Raw genomic sequence first — 5,385 nt, forward strand, 5'->3', positions numbered from 1 at the left:
CTATGTAGGCAGCCAAAAACCTGTGAACTACCTCCCAGAGAAACACCATGAGAAATGGTGATTCTCCACTCAGTAAACTAACAATTAATGTGGTTGTGGTTATTTGAAGACTAGGGTTAATATATTATCAGCTTAAGTCTGGATTCAAGATGCGGTAGACCTTTTTGTGTAGTTGAGAATCAGGTGAGTGAGGTTTGAATGAGCCCCTTGGATAATTATGATACCACCTGCCTCTTGCGGCTCTGTTTGCTAATACACAAGAATTGTTAATATTGCGTATCCTTCAGGCACACCACATGCATGTGTAGCCGAGTCTTTAGTAGCTTTTGGCTTATGCAGAGTTGAGCTGATGCTCCCTGGCAAGTACTGAAGCTCAGCCCTTTTATGTTTGGAGTAAATTGGAAACCTGGCCTTTTAAGCCAGAACAAAAGTAGGGTCACCATTTTCTTGCAGTACTGAGGAGCTCAGGAACATTAGAACAGACACCTCCTGGTGCTCAGAGTGTTTGACTAAGGTCACAGTTCTTCTTAAAATACTATTTTAGCTTATTTCAACCCCAACAAATGCATAGTTGATGCTTCAAAGCCCCATACAATAATTTTATTGGTGTTTTTTTTTAAGAGATGTAGTCAAAAACCAACTTAGCTCGTAAAGACAAAACAATGAGTTGAAATATTCACCAAATGTTTGAGTAATGGACCATCCTCATATCTCTTCCAAGATAGACTAGTTGGTAAATATTTGCTAAGGGAACTGAAAGAGTTAATTCGATGTTTTAGACAATTAGCTGTAATTCAATTAAAATAAAGCTTTAATCTTAGAATAGTAGCTCCACAACCCCCTTTTCAGGCAGTATTGTGGTCTGTAGAGCCAATTATCTATCAAGCAATTTCTAGGTCCAAGGGATAGAATCATATACGGTCTGTATAAGTGAGAATACTGTCTTCCTGACTCATCCGAGAGATACTAGGGCATGAAGGAGTTACATACTCCCTAGAGTAAAAAACTAATTCCACGAGAGGATATACCTGTTGGTCTTTTTTGGTAGAATATGGGGAGACTATGGGCAAATCTACTCAGACTCCAGTACTGAGCTCATGTAGACATTTACCTTTAAATGTCTCCTCTCCTCAGGATCAAAAGCCAAGGAAAGGACACCGAAAATGGAAACTAATGTTCTTGACCAGTTTTGCTCTGAAGTAAAGAATGTGGCAATGGCCTGTAGTAGAATAGTTTCCCTTCTCCTTAGGTAAAACATTGACCCTGGAAAATTTAGGTTTCTAATTTATTAACCAGGGAATTTATATATGTCATAATTTTGTAGCAGCAAAAAGCCTATCATTGGGGGTTAAGTAAATTACTGTCATCCTTACAGTGGACTAGTTTGCAGCCATTAAATGGAAAAGACATACAAGGAGACTTCAAAAAGTTCACAGAAAAACAGAATTAAAGTACAAGTTGTTTGGATTGAAAAAAATTAAAATCCATGCATAATTTTTTACAATACACATTAATCTTTTGAAGACCCCTTATAGATCAGTGTGCCTGATATTGAATGACTTTATAGATATAATTTAGATGAAAAATATAAGTCGAGGTATAGAATAGTACATATGATATGCTTATTGGGGAAAAAAGTGAAATTATATGCTTGTGGGCACTGAATTATTAAAAAGGAAAGCTGAGATACTATTACATAGTTGTCTATGAGGAGCAAAACTGAGGACCTAGTGGATTTTTTTAAAATTTTTGCATTTATTATTTTCCCCAGAAAAATATCTAATAAATAAAGGAAAGTGAACACATTTTGGGTAAAATGTCTAGAAAATGTTTCTTGGCTTTGTAATTTGAAAAAGAATAAGGACTTTTTCTCTTTTTAGTAAAAAAGTTGTCTTGCTGGTAATAAAATAGCAACAAAGGAATTCTTTATTTTGTTTGTTTGTTTGTTTTAAATTTTGTACTCACCAGCGGAAGACAGAGCAAGAGAAAATGAGAAAGCATCCACCATGGGGGAACGGTCATTCCACACTCCCCTTCTCTTCCATCTCTCCCTCCTTTCAGGATTTTGGGCACACACACACATGCACTGGGTGCTTCTCAAATCTCGAGGTCCTAGACTTGAACTGCACAGCCAGCCATGTGGGATCCAGTCACTATCTTTTTTTTTTTTCTCCCCAAAGTTTTTACTATAGGGAGTGTGTACTCATTGTAGAAAGGCAGAAACAGAGACAGAGAGGGAGAGAGAAAGTGAGAAATCATCCTCCCGAGGGGATGGCCATGCCACAGTCCCTTCTCCATTCTCAGGAATTCAGGTACATGTGCACCCGTGCCTGGCATGTTTTTCAAGCCACCTGGTCTGGGACTCAAACCACGGAGTAAGACTTGTGGGATCCAGCACCTTAACTTCCATTACCCCTTGTGAACCTGGATCCACCGCTTTAAGCTTTAACCATCATGACGTGAGCTGACCAAGGAATGTGTTTAAATGTGTGAAAAGTTTATAGGTAACAATAACATAAATACTTTGGATCCACCACCTGGCTTTAAGAGATGGAACAGTAATGGGACCAGCAGATGGCATGATTGCTATGTTGCTGGACTCTCATGTAGTCGACCATTGTTCAAGTCCTAGACCTGGTGGCTTAAATTCACTCCGGGCACATGTGCATGCATGCCCAAGATCCCAAGAGAAAAATGGAGAAGGAATTGCGGTGTGGCAGTCTCCCCTGAGAGGTGATTTCTTGCTTTCTATTTCTTTGTCTCTCTCCATCTTTCTGGTGAGCGCATGCACCCTATAGCAAAAACCTCGCCCCCCCCCCCCCAAAAAAAAAGAGATGGAACGGTACTTTTGAAGTTCCTTACGTGTTCTTCTCTAATCCTGTCTCCTCCTTTGGAGACACAACAGTTGTCATTGTTTTTCTTTTTAACTATTCCTTTTAAATGACATAAATTTGTTTTTCTTTTCCTTTTTTTTTTTTTGAGAGAGTTTTGTTACAGGGCGTGTGCACTCACCAGAAAGACAGAGACGGAAACAGAAAGTGTGAAATACTCCCCCAGGGAGGATGGCCACCTGCAGTCCCTTCTCCTCCATTCTCTTCTTGAGATCTCAGGTACTCACGCACATGCGCCCTGGCGTGAGTTTAAGCCACTGGGTCCAGGACTCGAACTGCGACTGACTAGATGGGAGTCCAGCGACATAGCCATTACACCAACTGCTGGGCTCCATGAATTTGTTTTTCTAAATAATATGTTTAATGATGCTTTTTTTAAAAAAAAGAAAAAAAGAAAAAATTTTTTGCCTTAGGGTGCCTGCACTCGCTGGAGAGAGACAGAGAGAGAGAGACAGAGAGACAGACAGACAGATACAGTGAGAGGGATGGCCATGCCCTAATACCTTCTTCTCTGTTCTCTGAGGATCTTGGGCATGCATGCATATGCACCTGGTATGAATTTCAAGCCACCAGGTCAGGATTTGAACTGCTGTCAACCCTGTGGGAGTTCAGCAACTTAACTGCTATGCCATTTGCTGGCTGCTTAGTGGTACTTTAAAAAAATATATATATATATTTATTTCTTCTATGGGAAGAGAGGCAAGCAGACACCATGGTCTACTGTCAACCTCAACCAGTTCAGATGATGGGCATGTGCTCACACCCAGTGTGTAAACCTAAGACCTGTCCAAGTGGGTCCAGCATTGCAGAATGATGCACTATCACTATGCCCCAAAGACTGACCCTGGTGTTTTTTTTTTGTAAACTTCACTAGAAGGATCACATTGTAAGTGTTCTTTTGTGACTTGCTTTTTTCATTTTGCATTATGCTCCTGAGATAGATTTCATTCGGATATACGATGTATAATGTTCCATGTGTGAGTATACTACAGTTAGTTCACCCTCTGGTTGATGGACATATGACTGCTCAGCATATGTTTATTCGAGCCTCCTGGTGCTCCTGTACGGGAGTTTATCTAGGCTGTTTACCTAAGAGTAGCATTTCTGAGTCACTAGGAAAACATGTTTGACTTTCAAGATAATCTCAAATTCGTTTTCAAAGCTGTATTTATTTTTCTTCCTTCCTTCTTAAATTTATTTTATTTTATTTCATTTTAAGAGAGAGACAAGCACTCTTAGTAGAGTCTCATCACACACCTACCTTCCCTGACTCCCAGTCTTCCAGCCAGCCAGGTCACGAGCATTCATTCACCTACCGTGTTAAGACTGACCTGGGATTTGAATCCCAATATTCCATAGGGTTTCCAGCATTTCAGAGCAGCGGCTCACCACCTATGCAACTGCAGCTGAGCCTAGAGTCGTAGTACTCTTCATTTTCTTGAACAGTGTCAGAGTGCTGGCCCTGTAGGATAGCAGTTAAGCACTGTGCAAAGGGAGCCAGATTCCACGTGACCCACCAGGTTTTACGTCCTAGCCTGGTAACTTGAATAACATGCTGAGTGTGTACGAGTGCCCAGGATCCTGGTAAGATGGACAATCAGAGGGGAAGGATTACAGCATGACCAGGCTTTATTAGGGCATTCTCTTTCTCTCTCTCTCTCTTCACTTTACCTCATGCACAGACACACACATGTCCTCTGGCATTAAAAACAAAAAGAAGCTTTAAAAAAACCAGATAGGGGGCCAGCAGGTGGCATGGTGGTTAAGGCAGTAGGCTTCCACATGGCCAACTGCAATTGTAGTGCCAGACCCAGTGACTTGAAACTCACGCTGGGTATGTGTGCGTACATGCCCAAAATCCCTAGAGGAGACTGGAGGAGAAAAGATTTTGGTGTGACCATCTCCTGTGGAGGGTGACTTCTTGCTTTCCGTCTCTCTGGCAGGCACACACACCCTATTGCAAAAATCTTCCCCAAAATTTTAAGAATAAAAAATAACCCAACAGGGTCATGATTTCGCATTGCTCAAGAGAAGATGGATCCCACATGAGTACCACAGTTTGAATCCTTTGCCAAGTCATCCTGAAATACAAGAGAAATACTTCTTCCTTTATTAATTTTCTAAGTACTTAATGTCCTAGCAGCCTTCAGTGGTGATCAGGAATATGAGTTATTATGAATTCATTACATTTTTATTTACTTGTTTCAATCTATCACAGTTATTTATTTTGATGTTTGAAGTGTCCTGTTTTAGGCTGTTATGAACCTAAACCTTTTCAAATTGCTCTTATTCCTTCTTGCATGACTCCCTTGTCCAGAACTTTGAAAAGTTGTATGTTTTACCTATTTGCAAACTGTTAAGTAAGCCTGACACAGTCTCATAGATGCTGGTAGAAGACATGAGACATGGCCTATGGTAGAAAGGCAAAGGGTTTTCCTTTGAATTTTCTATATTGACCTTTCCACTTAACCCAGAGCCCTAATCCAGGTTCAGC

The sequence above is a fragment of the Tupaia chinensis genome, unplaced genomic scaffold (genome assembly GCF_000334495.1).
Source record: "Tupaia chinensis unplaced genomic scaffold, TupChi_1.0 Scaffold000661_1, whole genome shotgun sequence".
Lineage (NCBI taxonomy): Eukaryota > Metazoa > Chordata > Mammalia > Scandentia > Tupaiidae > Tupaia > Tupaia belangeri.